The sequence below is a fragment of the Phalangium opilio genome, unplaced genomic scaffold, assembly GCF_054372755.1.
Source record: "Phalangium opilio isolate 3A_F unplaced genomic scaffold, DU_Popi_V2 ptg000089l_1, whole genome shotgun sequence".
In the NCBI taxonomy this organism is placed as follows: domain Eukaryota; kingdom Metazoa; phylum Arthropoda; class Arachnida; order Opiliones; family Phalangiidae; genus Phalangium; species Phalangium opilio.
The window spans coordinates 2,290,606-2,309,227 of NW_028324194.1; the positions used below are offsets into that span (position 1 = coordinate 2,290,606).

An 18,622-nucleotide genomic window follows, 5' to 3' on the forward strand; every position below is an offset into this window, starting at 1 on the left:
TAACTCCTTCAAATCCCGGAAGGGATGGCCGAGTGGTTAAGGCGATGGAATGCTGATACACTGGGCTCTAAACACGCGAGTTCGAATCTCGCCTCCGTCGTTTTAACCGGATTGTTATAATCACAAATTCATGCAAAATAATTAAACCAGTTTTAAATCGAGGACGGGGTGGCCGAGTGGTTAAGGCGATGGACTGCTAATCCATTGGGCTCTGCCCGCGCGAGTTCGAATCTCGCCTCCTTCGTTTTATCCGTTTTGTTTTGAACACAAATGCAGTCAAAATGATTTAACTCGTTTTAATGTCGGAAGGGATGGCCGAGTTGCTAAGGCGATGGATTGCTAATACATTGGGCCCTAAACACGCGAGTTCGAATCTCGCCTCCGTAGTTTTAACCGGATTGTTTTAATCACAAATTCAGGCAAAATAATTAAACCGGTTTTAAATCGAGGACCGGATGGTTAAGGCGTTGGACTGCTAATCCATTGGGCTCTGCCCGCGCGAGTTCGAATCTCGCCTCCGTCGTTTAAACCGGATTGTTTTAATCACAAATTCAGGCAAAATAATAGAACCAGTTTTAAATCGAGGACAGGGTGGTTAAGGCGATGGACTGCTAATCCATTGGGCTCTGCCCGCGCGAGTTCGAATCTCGCCTCCGTCTTTTTATCCGTTTTGTTTTGAACACAAATGCAGTCAAAATGATTTAACTCCTTTAAATCCCGGAAGGGGTGGCCGAGTGGTTAAGGCGATGGAATGCTGATACATTGGGCTCTGCCCGCGCGAGTTCGAATCTCGCCTCCGTCGTTTTAACCGGATTGTTATAATCACAAATTCAGGCAAAATAATTAAACCAGTTTTAAATCGAGGACGGGGTGGCCGAGTGGTTAAGGCGATGGACTGCTAATCCATTGGGCTCTGCCCGCGCGAGTTCGAATCTCGCCTCCGTCGTTTTATCCGTTTTGTTTTGAACACAAATGCAGTCAAAATGATTTAACTCGTTTTAATATCGGAAGGGATGGCCGAGTTGTTAAGGCGATGGATTGCTAATACATTGGGCCCTAAACACGCGAGTTCGAATCTCGCCTCCGTAGGTTTAACCGGATTGTTTTAATCACAAATTCAGGCAAAATAATTAAACCGGTTTTAAATCGAGGACCGGATGGTTAAGGCGTTGGACTGCTAATCCATTGGGCTCTGCCCGCGCGAGTTCGAATCTCGCCTCCGTCGTTTAAACCGGATTGTTTTAATCACAAATTCAGGCAAAATAATAGAACCAGTTTTAAATCGAGACCAGGGTGGTTAAGGCGATGGACTGCTAATCCATTGGGCTCTGCCCGCGCGAGTTCGAATCTCGCCTCCGTCTTTTTATCCGTTTTGTTTTGAACACAAATGCAGTCAAAATGATTTAACTCCTTTAAATCCCGGAAGGGGTGGCCGAGTGGTTAAGGCGATGGAATGCTGATACATTGGGCTCTAAACACGCGAGTTCGAATCTCGCCTCCGTCCAGTTGAATAAAATAAGGCTGGCTCTTAATGCCACCAACTCCATTTGGATACTATAAATGCCAACGCCAGCCAAAGCCACCTGAATCCAACAATAATCCAGTCCCGGCCGACTCCCGGATAAGTTTTCGAAATATTTCCACTCCCTTCCGACTCCGTTCCATTTCAGAGATAATATTCCCAAAGCCACCCAAAGCCAAATTATTTATTTTACCCAACTCCAACTCCGACCAAAAATGAGGGAGTCCCTTGGCTTTCTATGGAGTTGGAGTTTTACCAAAGCCTTTGCAGTCCTCTACCCGGAAGGGATGGCCGAGTGGTTAAGGCGATGGAATGCTGGTACATTGGGCTCTAAACACGCGAGTTCGAATCTCGCCTCCGTCGTTTTAACCGGATTGTTTTAATCACAAATTCAGGCAAAATAATTAAACCAGTTTTAAATCAAGGACGGGGTGGCCGAGTGGTTAGGGCGATGGACTGCTAATGCATTGGACTCTGCCCGCGCGAGTTCGAATCTCGCCTCCGTCGTTTTTACTGGATTGTTTTAATCACAAATTCAGGCAAAATAATTAAACCAGTTTTAAATCGGGGACAGGGTGATTAAAGGCGACGGACTGCTAATCCATTGGGCTCTGCCCGCGCGAGTTCGAATCTCGCCTCCGTCGTTTTAACCGGATTGTTTTAATTACAAATTCAGGCAAAATAATTGAACCAGTTTTAAATCGAGGACAAGGTGGTTAAGGTGATGGACTGCTAATCCATTGGGCTCTGCCCGCGCGAGTTCGAATCTCGCCTCCGTCGTTTTATCCGTTTTGTTTTGAACACAAATGCAGTCAAAATGATTTAACTCGTTTTAATATCGAAAGGGATGGCCGAGTTGTTAAGGCGATGGATTGCTAATACATTGGGCCCTAAACACGCGAGTTCGAATCTCGCCTCCGTCGTTTTAACCGGATTGTTTTAATCACAAATTCAGGCAAAATAATTAAACCAGTTTTAAATCGGGGACAGGGTGGTTAAAGGAGACGGACTGCTAATCCATTGGGCTCTGCCCGCGCGAGTTCGAATCTCGCCTCCGTCGTTTTAACCGGATTGTTTTAATCACAAATTCAGGCAAAATAATTTAACCAGTTTTAAATCGAGGACAGGGTGGTTAAGGCGATGGACTGCTAATCCATTAAGCTCTGCCCGCGAGGGTTCGAATCTCGCCTCCGTCGTTTTATCCGTTTTATTTTGAACACAAATGCAGTAAAATGACATAACTCCTTTAAATCCCGGAAGGGATGGCCGAGTGGTTAAGGCGATGGAATGCTGATACATTGGGCCCTAAACACGCGATTTCGAATCTCGCCTACGTCGTTTTAACCGGATTGTTTTAATCACAAATTCAGGCAAAATAATTAAACCAGTTTTAAATCGAGGACGGCGTGGTTAAGGCAATGGACTGCTATTCCATTGGGCTCTGCCCGCGCGAGTTCGAATCTCGCCTCCGTCATTTTATCTGTTTTGTTTTGAACACAAATGCAGCCAAAATGATTAAACTCGTTTAAATCGCGGAAGGGATTTCCGAGTGTTTAAGGCGATGGATTGCTGATACATTGGGCTCTTAACACGCGAGTTCGAATCTCGCCTACGTCGTTTTTACCGGATTGTTTTAATCACAAATTCAGGCAAAATAATTAAACCAGTTTTAAAACGAGGACGGGGTGGTTAAGGCGATGGACTGCTAATCCATTGGGCTCTGCCCGCGCGCGTTCGAATCTCGCCTCCGTCGTATTATCCGTTTTGTTTTGAACACAAATGCAGTCAAAATGATTTAACTCCTTTAAATCCCGGAAGTAGAGGGCTGCAAACTGAAAAAAGTCATTCCCAAAGCCTGCCAACTCCAATGGTAAAATTTTCACAAACGCCACAGCCACCCTAACGCCATTGCTATATTTTCAACTCCTCCCTAACGCCACACTAAAGTTCATTTCATTTTTGAATCTCTGCCAAAGCCAATTTTGAAGTTTCACACGAATTCCAATCCCTGCCAAAGCCGATTGACAGATTTAAAAATCTTTCCAATCCCTAACAAAGCCAATTGATAAATTCAATAATATTTCCAATCCCTGCCGAAGCCAATGTGAAATTTAACAATTTTTCCAATCCCTGCCAAAGCCAATGAGAAATCCGACAAGTTTTCTAATAATCCCTGCCAAAGCCAATGAGATATGCGACAAGTTTTCTAATCCTTGACCAAACCATAAGTTTATAAGATATGTTCCATAAGTGTGTCACTCGTTAATGAGAGCTTGTCATGAACTGACGTAGGTGAAACGTCATAGATTCTCGTAAAGCGACGCCTAGTGAGGCGCTGTCAAAGGCTTAGTACAGACTAAAGAGGAGGATGGACTGCAAAACCGAGTGTAGTCAATTCTCACGTCGTTCTTGAACTAGCTCTCATTAAGCCTCTAACATTACGAAGTATGGGTAGTGACATACTTATGGAACATAACTTATAAACTTATGACCAAACTAATGAGATATCCGACAAATTTTCCCATCTCTGCCAAAGCCAATGAGAGCTCCAACAAACTTTCTAACTCCAAACACAAAAGGGCATTTAACCTAACCAATTTTCATTTATATTTACCCCAACGTTTCCCAGCCGGCCGTGTGGTATATTATGAACTTATATATTATGCAGGTTTTCCAACGTTATCCCACTGCATTTTTTCAATTATTTCTATTATAAACTCGAACATTGTTTATAATTGTAGTTTTCCTTTTTACGTTTAATCTAAGGCGACGGAAAAATTTATGACTCTCTAACTTAAAAAGAACAAATAGTTTTAGTTTCGTTTTCTCTCGCACAGCAATGATTTTGATTTTTTTGCGGAGGGACGGCTGTACCAGCCGCGACCGTCATGTGCCGTCTGTGTGGGGTTGAACTTCATGCATCCCGCTTGCGCCAAAACAACCGCGTGGGAAATTCAAAGAGGAAAAATTGACTAATATCACTAATGCTACCCAACTCCAGTTGAATAAAATAAGGCTGGCTCTTAATGCCACCAACTCCATTTGGATACTATAAATGCCAACGCCAGCCAAAGCCACCTGAATCCAACAATAATCCAGTCCCGGCCGACTCCCGGATAAGTTTTCGAAATATTTCCACTCCCTTCCGACTCCGTTCCATTTCAGAGATAATATTCCCAAAGCCACCCAAAGCCAAATTATTTATTTTACCCAACTCCAACTCCGACCAAAAATGAGGGAGTCCCTTGGCTTTCTATGGAGTTGGAGTTTTACCAAAGCCTTTGCAGTCCTCTTCCCGGAAGGGATGGCCGAGTGGTTAAGGCGATGGAATGCTGGTACATTGGGCTCTAAACACGCGAGTTCGAATCTCGCCTCCGTCGTTTTAACCGGATTGTTTTAATCACAAATTCAGGCAAAATAATTAAACCAGTTTTAAATCAAGGACGGGGTGGCCGAGTGGTTAGGGCGATTTACTGCTAATGCATTGGACTCTGCCCGCGCGAGTTCGAATCTCGCCTCCGTCGTTTTATCCGTTTTGTTTTGAACACAAATGCAGTCAAAATGATTTAACTCGTTTTAATATCGGAAGGGATGGCCGAGTTGTTAAGGCGATGGATTGCTAATACATTGGGCCCTAAACACGCGAGTTCGTATCTCGCCTCCGTCGTTTTAACCGGATTGTTTTAATCACAAATTCAGGCAAAATAATAGAACCAGTTTTAAATCGAGGACAGGGTGGTTAAGGCGATGGACTGCTAATCCATTGGGCTCTGCCCGCGCGAGTTCGAATCTCGCCTCCGTCGTTTTATCCGTTTTGTTTTGAACACAAATGCAGTAAAAATGATTTAACTCGTTTTAATATCGGAAGGGATGGCCGAGTTGTTAAGGCGATGGATTTCTAATACATTGGGCCCTAAACACGCGAGTTCGAATCTCGCTTCCGTCGTTTTAACCGGATTGTTTTAATCACAAATTCAGGCAAAATAATAGAACCAGTTTTAAATCGAGGACAGGGTGGTTAAGGCGATGGACTGCTAATCCATTGGGCTCTGCCCGCGCGAGTTCGAATCTCACCTCCGTCGTTTTTACTGGATTGTTTTAATCACAAATTCAGGCAAAATAATTAAACCAGTTTTAAATCGGGGACAGGGTGGTTAAAGGCCACTGACTGCTAATCCATTGGGCTCTGCCCGCGCGAGTTCGAATCTCGCCTCCGTCGTTTTAACCGGATTGTTTTAATCACAAATTCAGGCAAAATAATTTAACCAGTTTTAAATCGAGGACAGGGTGGTTAAGGCGATGGACTGCTAATCCATTAAGCTCTGCCCGCGCGGGTTCGAATCTCGCCTCCGTCGTTTTATCCGTTTTATTTTGAACACAAATGCAGTAAAATGACATAACTCCTTTAAATCCCGGAAGGGATGGCCGAGTGGTTAAGGCGATGGAATGCTGATACATTGGGCCCTAAACACGCGATTTCGAATCTCGCCTACGTCGTTTTAACCGGATTGTTTTAATCACAAATTCAGGCATAATAATTAAACCAGTTTTAAATCGAGGACGGCGTGGTTAAGGCGATGGACTGCTATTCCATTGGGCTCTGCCCGCGCGAGTTCGAATCTCGCCTCCGTCGTTTTATCTGTTTTGTTTTGAACACAAATGCAGCCAAAATGATTAAACTCGTTTAAATCGCGGAAGGGATTTCCGAGTGGTTAAGGCGATGGATTGCTGATACATTGGGCTCTTAACACGCGAGTTCGAATCTCGCCTACGTCGTTTTAACCGGATTGTTTTAATCACAAATTCAGGCAAAATAATTAAACCAGTTTTAAAACGAGGACGGGGTGGCCGAGTGGTTAAGGCGATGGACTGCTAATCCATTGGGCTCTGCCCGCGCGAGTTCGAATCTCGCCTCCGTTGTTTTATCCGTTTTGTTTTGAACACAAATGCAGTCAAAATGATTTAACTCGTTTTTATATCAGAAGGGATGTCCGAGTTGTTAAGGCGATGGATTGCTAATACATTGGGCCCTAAACACGCGAGTTCGAATCTCGCCTCCGTCGTTTTAACCGGATTGTTTTAATCACAAATTCAGGCAAAATAATAGAACCAGTTTTAAATCGAGGACAGGGTGGTTAAGGCGATGGACTGCTAATCCATTGGGCTCTGCCCGCGCGAGTTCGAATCTCACCTCCGTCGTTTTTACTGGATTGTTTTAATCACAAATTCAGGCAAAATAATTAAACCAGTTTTAAATCGGGGACAGGGTGGTTAAAGGCCACTGACTGCTAATCCATTGGGCTCTGCCCGCGCGAGTTCGAATCTCGCCTCCGTCGTTTTAACCGGATTGTTTTAATCACAAATTCAGGCAAAATAATTTAACCAGTTTTAAATCGAGGACAGGGTGGTTAAGGCGATGGACTGCTAATCCATTAAGCTCTGCCCGCGCGGGTTCGAATCTCGCCTCCGTCGTTTTATCCGTTTTATTTTGAACACAAATGCAGTAAAATGACATAACTCCTTTAAATCCCGGAAGGGATGGCCGAGTGGTTAAGGCGATGGAATGCTGATACATTGGGCCCTAAACACGCGATTTCGAATCTCGCCTACGTCGTTTTAACCGGATTGTTTTAATCACAAATTCAGGCATAATAATTAAACCAGTTTTAAATCGAGGACGGCGTGGTTAAGGCGATGGACTGCTATTCCATTGGGCTCTGCCCGCGCGAGTTCGAATCTCGCCTCCGTCGTTTTATCTGTTTTGTTTTGAACACAAATGCAGCCAAAATGATTAAACTCGTTTAAATCGCGGAAGGGATTTCCGAGTGGTTAAGGCGATGGATTGCTGATACATTGGGCTCTTAACACGCGAGTTCGAATCTCGCCTACGTCGTTTTAACCGGATTGTTTTAATCACAAATTCAGGCAAAATAATTTAACCAGTTTTAAATCGAGGACAGGGTGGTTAAGGCGATGGACTGCTAATCCATTAAGCTCTGCCCGCGCGGGTTCGAATCTCGCCTCCGTCGTTTTATCCGTTTTATTTTGAACACAAATGCAGTAAAATGACATAACTCCTTTAAATCCCGGAAGGGATGGCCGAGTGGTTAAGGCGATGGAATGCTGATACATTGGGCCCTAAACACGCGATTTCGAATCTCGCCTACGTCGTTTTAACCGGATTGTTTTAATCACAAATTCAGGCATAATAATTAAACCAGTTTTAAATCGAGGACGGCGTGGTTAAGGCGATGGACTGCTATTCCATTGGGCTCTGCCCGCGCGAGTTCGAATCTCGCCTCCGTCGTTTTATCTGTTTTGTTTTGAACACAAATGCAGCCAAAATGATTAAACTCGTTTAAATCGCGGAAGGGATTTCCGAGTGGTTAAGGCGATGGATTGCTGATACATTGGGCTCTTAACACGCGAGTTCGAATCTCGCCTACGTCGTTTTAACCGGATTGTTTTAATCACAAATTCAGGCAAAATAATTAAACCAGTTTTAAAACGAGGACGGGGTGGCCGAGTGGTTAAGGCGATGGACTGCTAATCCATTGGGCTCTGCCCGCGCGAGTTCGAATCTCGCCTCCGTTGTTTTATCCGTTTTGTTTTGAACACAAATGCAGTCAAAATGATTTAACTCGTTTTTATATCAGAAGGGATGTCCGAGTTGTTAAGGCGATGGATTGCTAATACATTGGGCCCTAAACACGCGAGTTCGAATCTCGCCTCCGTCGTTTTAACCGGATTGTTTTAATCACAAATTCAGGCAAAATAATAGAACCAGTTTTAAATCGAGGACAGGGTGGTTAAGGCGATGGACTGCTAATCCATTGGGCTCTGCCCGCGCGAGTTCGAATCTCACCTCCGTCGTTTTTACTGGATTGTTTTAATCACAAATTCAGGCAAAATAATTAAACCAGTTTTAAATCGGGGACAGGGTGGTTAAAGGCCACTGACTGCTAATCCATTGGGCTCTGCCCGCGCGAGTTCGAATCTCGCCTCCGTCGTTTTAACCGGATTGTTTTAATCACAAATTCAGGCAAAATAATTTAACCAGTTTTAAATCGAGGACAGGGTGGTTAAGGCGATGGACTGCTAATCCATTAAGCTCTGCCCGCGCGGGTTCGAATCTCGCCTCCGTCGTTTTATCCGTTTTATTTTGAACACAAATGCAGTAAAATGACATAACTCCTTTAAATCCCGGAAGGGATGGCCGAGTGGTTAAGGCGATGGAATGCTGATACATTGGGCCCTAAACACGCGATTTCGAATCTCGCCTACGTCGTTTTAACCGGATTGTTTTAATCACAAATTCAGGCATAATAATTAAACCAGTTTTAAATCGAGGACGGCGTGGTTAAGGCGATGGACTGCTATTCCATTGGGCTCTGCCCGCGCGAGTTCGAATCTCGCCTCCGTCGTTTTATCTGTTTTGTTTTGAACACAAATGCAGCCAAAATGATTAAACTCGTTTAAATCGCGGAAGGGATTTCCGAGTGGTTAAGGCGATGGATTGCTGATACATTGGGCTCTTAACACGCGAGTTCGAATCTCGCCTACGTCGTTTTAACCGGATTGTTTTAATCACAAATTCAGGCAAAATAATTAAACCAGTTTTAAAACGAGGACGGGGTGGCCGAGTGGTTAAGGCGATGGACTGCTAATCCATTGGGCTCTGCCCGCGCGAGTTCGAATCTCGCCTCCGTTGTTTTATCCGTTTTGTTTTGAACACAAATGCAGTCAAAATGATTTAACTCGTTTTTATATCAGAAGGGATGTCCGAGTTGTTAAGGCGATGGATTGCTAATACATTGGGCCCTAAACACGCGAGTTCGAATCTCGCCTCCGTCGTTTTAACCGGATTGTTTTAATCACAAATTCAGGCAAAATAATAGAACCAGTTTTAAATCGAGGACAGGGTGGTTAAGGCGATGGACTGCTAATCCATTGGGCTCTGCCCGCGCGCGTTCGAATCTCGCCTCCGTCGTATTATCCGTTTTGTTTTGAACACAAATGCAGTGAAAATGATTTAACTCCTTTAAATCCCGGAAGGGATTGCCGAGTGGTTAAGGCGATGGAATGCTGGTACATTGGGCTCTAAACACGCGAGTTCGAATCTCGCCTCCGTCGTTTTAACCGGATTGTTTTAATCACAAATTCAGGCAAAATAATTAAACCAGTTTTAAATCAAGGACGGGGTGGCCGAGTGGTTAAGGCGATGGACTGCTAATGCATTGGACTCTGCCCGCGCGAGTTCGAATCTCGCCTCCGTCGTTTTATCCGTTTTGTTTTGAACACAAATGCAGTCAAAATGATTTAACTCGTTTTAATATCGGAAGGGATGGCCGAGTTGTTAAGGCGATGGATTGCTAATACATTGGGCCCTAAAATCGCGAGTTCGAATCTCGCCTCCGTCGTTTTAACCGGATTGTTTTAATCACAAATTCAGGCAAAATAATAGAACCAGTTTTAAATCGAGGAACGGGTGGTTAAGGCGATGGACTGCTAATCCATTGGGCTCTGCCCGCGCGAGTTCGAATCTCGCCTCCGTCGTTTTATCCGTTTTGTTTTGAACACAAATGCAGTAAAAATGATTTAACTCGTTTTAATATCGGAAGGGATGGCCGAGTTGTTAAGGCGATGGATTTCTAATACATTGGGCCCTAAACACGCGAGTTCGAATCTCGCTTCCGTCGTTTTAACCGGATTGTTTTAATCACAAATTCAGGCAAAATAATAGAACCAGTTTTAAATCGAGGACAGGGTGGTTAAGGCGATGGACTGCTAATCCATTGGGCTCTGCCCGCACGAGTTCGAATCTCACCTCCGTCGTTTTTACTGGATTGTTTTAATCACAAATTCAGGCAAAATAATTAAACCAGTTTTAAATCGGGGACAGGGTGGTTAAAGGCGACTGACTGCTAATCCATTACGCTCTGCCCGCGCGGGTTCGAATCTCGCCTCCGTCGTTTTATCCGTTTTATTTTGAACACAAATGCAGTAAAATGACATAACTCCTTTAAATCCCGGAAGGGATGGCCGAGTGGTTAAGGCGATGGAATGCTGATACATTGGGCCCTAAACACGCGATTTCGAATCTCGCCTACGTCGTTTTAACCGGATTGTTTTAATCACAAATTCAGGCAAAATAATTAAACCAGTTTTAAATCGAGGACGGCGTGGTTAAGGCGATGGACTGCTATTCCATTGGGCTCTGCCCGCGCGAGTTCGAATCTCGCCTCCGTCGTTTTATCTGTTTTGTTTTGAACACAAATGCAGCCAAAATGATTAAACTCGTTTAAATCGCGGAAGGGATTTCCGAGTGGTTAAGGCGATGGATTGCTGATACATTGGGCTCTTAACACGCGAGTTCGAATCTCGCCTACGTCGTTTTAACCGGATTGTTTTAATCACAAATTCAGGCAAAATAATTAAACCAGTTTTAAAACGAGGACGGGGTGGGCGTTTGGTTAAGGCGATGGACTGCTAATCCATTGGGCTCTGCCCGCGCGAGTTCGAATCTCGCCTCCGTCGTTTTATCCGTTTTGTTTTGAACACAAATGCAGTCAAAATGATTTAACTCGTTTTCATATCGGAAGGGATGTCCGAGTTGTTAAGGCGATGGATTGCTAATACATTGGGCCCTAAACACGCGAGTTCGAATCTCGCCTCCGTCGTTTTAACCGGATTGTTTTAATCACAAATTCAGGCAAAATAATAGAACCAGTTTTAAATCGAGGACAGGGTGGTTATGGCGATGGACTGCTAATCCATTGGGCTCTGCCCGTGCGAGTTCGAATCTCGCCTCCGTCGTTTTATCCGTTTTGTTTTGAACACAAATGCAGTCAAAATGATTTAACTCCTTTAAATCCCGGAAGGGATGGCCGAGTGGTTAAGGCGATGGAATGCTGATACATTGGGCTCTAAACACGCGAGTTCGAATCTCGCCTCCGTCGTTTTAACCGGATTGTTTTAATCACAAATTCAGGCAAAATAATTAAACCAGTTTTAAATCAAGGACGGGGTGTCCGAGGCGATGGACTGCTAATCCATTGGGCTCTGCCCGCGCGAGTTCGAATCTCGCCTCCGTCGTTTTAACCGGATTGTTTTAATCACAAATTCAGGCAAAATAATAGAACCAGTTTTAAATCGAGGACAGGGTGGTTAAGGCGATGGACTGCTAATCCATTGGGCTCTGCCCGCGCGCGTTCGAATCTCGCCTCCGTCGTATTATCCGTTTTGTTTTGAACACAAATGCAGTCAAAATGATTTAACTCCTTTAAATCCCGGAAGGGATTGCCGAGTGGTTAAGGCGATGGAATGCTGGTACATTGGGCTCTAAACACGCGAGTTCGAATCTCGCCTCCGTCGTTTTAACCGGATTGTTTTAATCACAAATTCAGGCAAAATAATTAAACCAGTTTTAAATCAAGGACGGGGTGGCCGAGTGGTTAAGGCGATGGACTGCTAATGCATTGGACTCTGCCCGCGCGAGTTCGAATCTCGCCTCCGTCGTTTTATCCGTTTTGTTTTGAACACAAATGCAGTCAAAATGATTTAACTCGTTTTAATATCGGAAGGGATGGCCGAGTTGTTAAGGCGATGGATTGCTAATACATTGGGCCCTAAAATCGCGAGTTCGAATCTCGCCTCCGTCGTTTTAACCGGATTGTTTTAATCACAAATTCAGGCAAAATAATAGAACCAGTTTTAAATCGAGGAACGGGTGGTTAAGGCGATGGACTGCTAATCCATTGGGCTCTGCCCGCGCGAGTTCGAATCTCGCCTCCGTCGTTTTATCCGTTTTGTTTTGAACACAAATGCAGTAAAAATGATTTAACTCGTTTTAATATCGGAAGGGATGGCCGAGTTGTTAAGGCGATGGATTTCTAATACATTGGGCCCTAAACACGCGAGTTCGAATCTCGCTTCCGTCGTTTTAACCGGATTGTTTTAATCACAAATTCAGGCAAAATAATAGAACCAGTTTTAAATCGAGGACAGGGTGGTTAAGGCGATGGACTGCTAATCCATTGGGCTCTGCCCGCACGAGTTCGAATCTCACCTCCGTCGTTTTTACTGGATTGTTTTAATCACAAATTCAGGCAAAATAATTAAACCAGTTTTAAATCGGGGACAGGGTGGTTAAAGGCGACTGACTGCTAATCCATTGGGCTCTGCCCGCGCGAGTTCGAATCTCGCCTCCGTCGTTTTAACCGGATTGTTTTAATCACAAATTCAGGCAAAATAATTTAACCAGTTTTAAATCGAGGACAGGGTGGTTAAGGCGATGGACTGCTAATCCATTAAGCTCTGCCCGCGCGGGTTCGAATCTCGCCTCCGTCGTTTTATCCGTTTTATTTTGAACACAAATGCAGTAAAATGACATAACTCCTTTAAATCCCGAAAGGGATGGCCGAGTGGTTAAGGCGATGGAATGCTGATACATTGGGCCCTAAACACGCGATTTCGAATCTCGCCTACGTCGTTTTAACGGGATTGTTTTAATCACAAATTCAGGCAAAATAATTAAACCAGTTTTAAATCGAGGACAGCGTGGTTAAGGCGATGGACTGCTATTTCATTGGGCTCTGCCCGCGCGAGTTCGAATCTCGCCTCCGTCGTTTTATCTGTTTTGTTTTGAACACAAATGCAGCCAAAATGATTAAACTCGTTTAAATCGCGGAAGGGATTTCCGAGTGGTTAAGGCGATGGATTGCTGATACATTGGGCTCTTAACACGCGAGTTCGAATCTCGCCTACGTCGTTTTAACCGGATTGTTTTAATCACAAATTCAGGCAAAATAATAGAACCAGTTTTAAATCGAGGACAGGGTGGTTATGGCGATGGACTGCTAATCCATTGGGCTCTGCCCGTGCGAGTTCGAATCTCGCCTCCGTCGTTTTATCCGTTTTGTTTTGAACACAAATGCAGTCAAAATGATTTAACTCCTTTAAATCCCGGAAGGGATGGCCGAGTGGTTAAGGCGATGGAATGCTGATACATTGGGCTCTAAACACGCGAGTTCGAATCTCGCCTCCGTCGTTTTAACCGGATTGTTTTAATCACAAATTCAGGCAAAATAATTAAACCAGTTTTAAATCAAGTACGGGGTGTCCGAGGCGATGGACTGCTAATCCATTGGGCTCTGCCCGCGCGAGTTCGAATCTCGCCTCCGTCGTTTTAACCGGATTGTTTTAATCACAAATTCAGGCAAAATAATAGAACCAGTTTTCAATCGAGGACAGGGTGGTTAAGGCGATGGACTGCTAATCCATTGGGCACTGCCCGCGCGAGTTCGAATCTCGCCTCCGTCGTTTTATCCGTTTTGTTTTGAACACAAATGCAGTCAAAATGATTTAACTCCTTTAAATCCCGGAAGGGATGGCCGAGTGGTTAAGGCGATGGAATGCTGATACATTGGGCTCTAAACACGCGAGTTCGAATCTCGCCTCCGTCGTTTTAACCGGATTGTTTTAATCACAAATTCAGGCAAAATAATTAAACCAGTTTTAAATCAAGGACGGGGTGGCCGAGTGGTTAAGGCGATGGACTGCTAATCCATTGGGCTCTGCCCGCGCGAGTTCGAATCTCGCCTCCGTCGTTTTATCCGTTTTGTTTTGTACACAAATGCAGTCAAAATGATTTAACTCGTTTAAATCTAGGACGGGACGGCCGAGTGGTTAAGGCGATGGATTGCTAATACATTGGGCGCTAAACACGCGAGCTCGAATCTCGCCTCCCTCGTTTTAACCGGATTGTTTTGAACAAAAAAGCAGTCAAAATGATTAAACTCGGTTAAATCGAGGAAGGGATGGCCGAGTGGTTAAGGCAATGGATTGCTAATTCATTGGGCTCTAAACACGCAGGTTCGAATCTTGCCTACGTCGTTTTAACCGGATTGTTTTAATCACAAATTCAGGCAAAATAATTTAACCAGTTTTAAATCGAGGACGGGATGGCCGAGTGGTTAAGGCGATGGACTGCTAATCCATTGGGCTCTGCCCGCGCGAGTTCAAATCTCGCCTCCCTCGTTTTAACCGGATTGTTTTGAACACAAAATGGAGTCAAAATGATTAAACTCGGTTAAATCGAGGACGGGACGGCCGAGTGGTTAAGGCGATGTATTGCTAATCATTGGGCTCTAAACACGCGAGTTCGAATCTCGCCTCCGTCGTTTTAACCGGATTGTTTTAATCACAAATTCAGGCAAAATAATTAAACCAGTTTTAAATCAAGTACGGGGTGTCCGAGGCGATGGACTGCTAATCCATTGGGCTCTGCCCGCGCGAGTTCGAATCTCGCCTCCGTCGTTTTAACCGGATTGTTTTAATCACAAATTCAGGCAAAATAATAGAACCAGTTTTCAATCGAGGACAGGGTGGTTAAGGCGATGGACTGCTAATCCATTGGGCACTGCCCGCGCGAGTTCGAATCTCGCCTCCGTCGTTTTATCCGTTTTGTTTTGAACACAAATGCAGTCAAAATGATTTAACTCCTTTAAATCCCGGAAGGGATGGCCGAGTGGTTAAGGCGATGGAATGCTGATACATTGGGCTCTAAACACGCGAGTTCGAATCTCGCCTCCGTCGTTTTAACCGGATTGTTTTAATCACAAATTCAGGCAAAATAATTAAACCAGTTTTAAATCAAGGACGGGGTGGCCGAGTGGTTAAGGCGATGGACTGCTAATCCATTGGGCTCTGCCCGCGCGAGTTCGAATCTCGCCTCCGTCGTTTTATCCGTTTTGTTTTGTACACAAATGCAGTCAAAATGATTTAACTCGTTTAAATCTAGGACGGGACGGCCGAGTGGTTAAGGCGATGGATTGCTAATACATTGGGCGCTAAACACGCGAGCTCGAATCTCGCCTCCCTCGTTTTAACCGGATTGTTTTGAACAAAAAAGCAGTCAAAATGATTAAACTCGGTTAAATCGAGGAAGGGATGGCCGAGTGGTTAAGGCAATGGATTGCTAATTCATTGGGCTCTAAACACGCAGGTTCGAATCTTGCCTACGTCGTTTTAACCGGATTGTTTTAATCACAAATTCAGGCAAAATAATTTAACCAGTTTTAAATCGAGGACGGGATGGCCGAGTGGTTAAGGCGATGGACTGCTAATCCATTGGGCTCTGCCCGCGCCAGTTCAAATCTCGCCTCCCTCGTTTTAACCGGATTGTTTTGAACACAAAATGGAGTCAAAATGATTAAACTCGGTTAAATCGAGGACGGGACGGCCGAGTGGTTAAGGCGATGTATTGCTAATCATTGGGCTCTAAACACGCGAGTTCGAATCTCGCCTCCGTCGTTTTAACCGGATTGTTTTAATGACAAATTCAGGCAAAATAATTAAACCAGTTTTAAATCGAGGACGGGGTGGGCGAGTGGTTAAGGCGATGGACTGCTAATCCATTGGGCTCCTCGCGCGCGAGTTCGAATCTCGCCTCCGTCGTTTTATCCGTTTTGTTTTGAACTCAAATGCAGTCAAAATGATTTAACTCGTTTTAATATCGGAAGGGATGGCCGAGTGGTTAAGGCGATGGATTGCTAATACATTGGGCCCTAAACACGCGAGATCGAATCTTGCCTCCGTCGTTTTTACTGGATTGTTTTAATCACAAATTCAGGCAAAATAATTAAACCAGTTTTAAATCGGGGAGAGGATGGTTAAAGGCGACGGACTGCTAATCCATTGGGCTCTGCCCGCACAAGTTCGAATCTCGCCTCCGTCGTTTTAACCGGATTGTTTTAATCACAAATTCAGGCAAAATAATTGAACCAGTTTTAAATCGAGGACAGGGTGGTTAAAGGCGACGGACTGCTAATCCATTGGGCTCTGCCCGCGCGAGTTCGAATCTCGCCTCCGTCGTTTTTACTGGATTGTTTTAATCACAAATTCAGGCAAAATAGTTAAAGCAGTTTTAAATCGAGGACAGGGTGGTTAAGGCGATGGACTGCTAATCCATTAAGCTCTGCCCGCGCGGGTTCGAATCTCGCCTCCGTCGTTTTATCCGTTTTGTTTTGAACACAAATGCAGTCAAAATGACATAACTCCTTTAAATCCCGGAAGGGATGGCCGAGTGGTTAAGGCGATGGAATGCTGATACATTGGGCCCTAAACACGCGATTTCGAATCTCGCCTACGTCGTTTTAACGGGATTGTTTTAATCACAAATTCAGGCAAAATAATTAAACCAGTTTTAAATCGGGGACAGGGTGGTTAAAGGCGACGGACTGCTAATCCATTGGGCTCTGCCCGCGCGAGTTCGAATCTCGCCTCCGTCGTTTTAACCGGATTGTTTTAATCACAAATTCAGGCAAAATAATTTAACCAGTTTTAAATCGAAGACAGGGTGGTTAAGGCGATGGACTGCTAATCCATTAAGCTCTGCCCGCGCGGGTTCGAATCTCGCCTCCGTCGTTTTATCCGTTTTGTTTTGAACACAAATGCAGTCAAAATGACATAACTCCTTTAAATCCCGGAAGGGATGGCCGAGTGGTTAAGGCGATGGAATGCTGATACATTGGGCCCTAAACACGCGATTTCGAATCTCGCCTACGTCGTTTTAACGGGATTGTTTTAATCACAAATTCAGGCAAAATAATTAAACCAGTTTTAAATCGAGGACAGCGTGGTTAAGGCGATGGACTGCTATTTCATTGGGCTCTGCCCGCGCGAGTTCGAATCTCGCCTCCGTCGTTTTATCTGTTTTGTTTTGAACACAAATGCAGTCAAAATGATTAAACTCGTTTAAATCGCGGAAGGGATTTCCGAGTGGTTAAGGCGACGGATTGCTGATACATTGGGCTCTTAACACGCGAGTTCGAATCTCGCCTACGTCGTTTTAACCGGATTGTTTTAATCACAAATTCAGGCAAAATAATTAAACCAGTTTTAAATCGAGGACGGGGTGGGCGAGTGGTTAAGGCGATGGACTGCTAATCCATTGGGCTCGGCCCGCGCGAGTTCGAATCTCGCCTCCGTCGTTTTATCCGTTTTGTTTTGAACACAAATGCAGTCAAAATGATTTAACTCGTTTTAATATCGAAAGGGATGGCCGAGTTGTTAAGGCGATGGATTGCTAATACATTGGGCCCTAAACACGCGAGTTCGAATCTCGCCTCCGTCGTTTTTACTGGATTGTTTTAATCACAAATTCAGGCAAAATAATTAAACCAGTTTTAAATCGGGGACAGGGTGGTTAAAGGCGACGGACTGCTAATCCATTGGGCTCTGCCCGCGCGAGTTCGAATCTCGCCTCCGTCGTTTTATCCGTTTTGTTTTGAACACAAATGCAGTCAAAATGATTTAACTCGTTTTAATATCGAAAGGGATGGCCGAGATGTTAAGGCGATGAATTGCTAATACATTGGGCCCTAAACACGCGAGTTCGAATCTCCCCTCCGTCGTTTTTACTGGATTGTTTTAATCACAAATTCAGGCAAAATAATTAAACCAGTTTTAAATCGGGGACAGGGTGGTTAAAGGCGACGGACTGCTAATCCATTGGGCTCTGCCCGCGCGAGTTCGAATCTCGCCTCCGTCGTTTTAACCGGATTGTTTTAATCACAAATTCAGGCAAAATAATTGAACCAGTTTTAAATCGAGGACAGGGTGGTTAAAGGCGACGGACTGCTAATCCATTGGGCTCTGCCCGAGCGAGTTCGAATCTCACCTCCGTCGTTTTTACTGGATTGTTTTAATCACAAATTCAGGCAAAATAATTAAACCAGTTTTAAATCGGGGACAGGGTGGTTAAAGGCGACGGACTGCTAATCCATTGGGCTCTGCCCGCGCGAGTTCGAATCTCGCCTCCGTCGTTTTAACCGGATTGTTTTAATCACAAATTCAGGCAAAATAATTTAACCAGTTTTAAATCGAGGACAGGGTGGTTAAGGCGATGGACTGCTAATCCATTAAGCTCTGCCCGCGCGGGTTCGAATCTCGCCTCCGTTGTTTTATCCGTTTTGTTTTGAACACAAATGCAGTCAAAATGATTTAACTCGTTTTTATATCGGAAGGGATGTCCGAGTTGTTAAGGCGATGGATTGCTAATACATTGGGCCCTAAACACGCGAGTTCGAATCTCGCCTC

At 44.6% G+C, this 18,622-nt stretch overlaps 17 non-coding genes across 17 annotated transcripts; all 17 read left to right on the top strand.

Annotated features, from left to right (window-relative positions):
- The first annotated feature begins 162 nt into the window (after nt 1-162).
- TRNAS-GCU (transfer RNA serine (anticodon GCU)) lies at nt 163-244 on the top strand. The gene has a single exon. It is a non-coding gene; the product is annotated as a tRNA-Ser (tRNA).
- Nucleotides 245-720: 476 nt separating this feature from the next.
- On the top strand, nt 721-802 carry TRNAS-GCU (transfer RNA serine (anticodon GCU)). Its single transcript has one exon. It is a non-coding gene; the product is annotated as a tRNA-Ser (tRNA).
- A 62-nt stretch (nt 803-864) lies between these two features.
- TRNAS-GCU (transfer RNA serine (anticodon GCU)) lies at nt 865-946 on the top strand. Its single transcript has one exon. It is a non-coding gene; the product is annotated as a tRNA-Ser (tRNA).
- A 1,001-nt stretch (nt 947-1,947) lies between these two features.
- Nucleotides 1,948-2,029, top strand: TRNAS-GCU (transfer RNA serine (anticodon GCU)). Its single transcript has one exon. It is a non-coding gene; the product is annotated as a tRNA-Ser (tRNA).
- Nucleotides 2,030-4,964: 2,935 nt separating this feature from the next.
- On the top strand, nt 4,965-5,046 carry TRNAS-GCU (transfer RNA serine (anticodon GCU)). The gene has a single exon. It is a non-coding gene; the product is annotated as a tRNA-Ser (tRNA).
- A 1,314-nt stretch (nt 5,047-6,360) lies between these two features.
- Nucleotides 6,361-6,442, top strand: TRNAS-GCU (transfer RNA serine (anticodon GCU)). Its single transcript has one exon. It is a non-coding gene; the product is annotated as a tRNA-Ser (tRNA).
- Nucleotides 6,443-8,034: 1,592 nt separating this feature from the next.
- On the top strand, nt 8,035-8,116 carry TRNAS-GCU (transfer RNA serine (anticodon GCU)). The gene has a single exon. It is a non-coding gene; the product is annotated as a tRNA-Ser (tRNA).
- A 1,035-nt stretch (nt 8,117-9,151) lies between these two features.
- TRNAS-GCU (transfer RNA serine (anticodon GCU)) lies at nt 9,152-9,233 on the top strand. The gene has a single exon. It is a non-coding gene; the product is annotated as a tRNA-Ser (tRNA).
- A 484-nt stretch (nt 9,234-9,717) lies between these two features.
- On the top strand, nt 9,718-9,799 carry TRNAS-GCU (transfer RNA serine (anticodon GCU)). Its single transcript has one exon. It is a non-coding gene; the product is annotated as a tRNA-Ser (tRNA).
- A 1,178-nt stretch (nt 9,800-10,977) lies between these two features.
- TRNAS-GCU (transfer RNA serine (anticodon GCU)) lies at nt 10,978-11,059 on the top strand. Its single transcript has one exon. It is a non-coding gene; the product is annotated as a tRNA-Ser (tRNA).
- Nucleotides 11,060-11,958: 899 nt separating this feature from the next.
- Nucleotides 11,959-12,040, top strand: TRNAS-GCU (transfer RNA serine (anticodon GCU)). The gene has a single exon. It is a non-coding gene; the product is annotated as a tRNA-Ser (tRNA).
- A 2,008-nt stretch (nt 12,041-14,048) lies between these two features.
- Nucleotides 14,049-14,130, top strand: TRNAS-GCU (transfer RNA serine (anticodon GCU)). Its single transcript has one exon. It is a non-coding gene; the product is annotated as a tRNA-Ser (tRNA).
- Nucleotides 14,131-14,478: 348 nt separating this feature from the next.
- On the top strand, nt 14,479-14,560 carry TRNAS-GCU (transfer RNA serine (anticodon GCU)). The gene has a single exon. It is a non-coding gene; the product is annotated as a tRNA-Ser (tRNA).
- Nucleotides 14,561-15,180: 620 nt separating this feature from the next.
- On the top strand, nt 15,181-15,262 carry TRNAS-GCU (transfer RNA serine (anticodon GCU)). Its single transcript has one exon. It is a non-coding gene; the product is annotated as a tRNA-Ser (tRNA).
- A 348-nt stretch (nt 15,263-15,610) lies between these two features.
- Nucleotides 15,611-15,692, top strand: TRNAS-GCU (transfer RNA serine (anticodon GCU)). The gene has a single exon. It is a non-coding gene; the product is annotated as a tRNA-Ser (tRNA).
- A 205-nt stretch (nt 15,693-15,897) lies between these two features.
- TRNAS-GCU (transfer RNA serine (anticodon GCU)) lies at nt 15,898-15,979 on the top strand. The gene has a single exon. It is a non-coding gene; the product is annotated as a tRNA-Ser (tRNA).
- A 1,453-nt stretch (nt 15,980-17,432) lies between these two features.
- TRNAS-GCU (transfer RNA serine (anticodon GCU)) lies at nt 17,433-17,514 on the top strand. The gene has a single exon. It is a non-coding gene; the product is annotated as a tRNA-Ser (tRNA).
- Nucleotides 17,515-18,622: the final 1,108 nt, after the last annotated feature.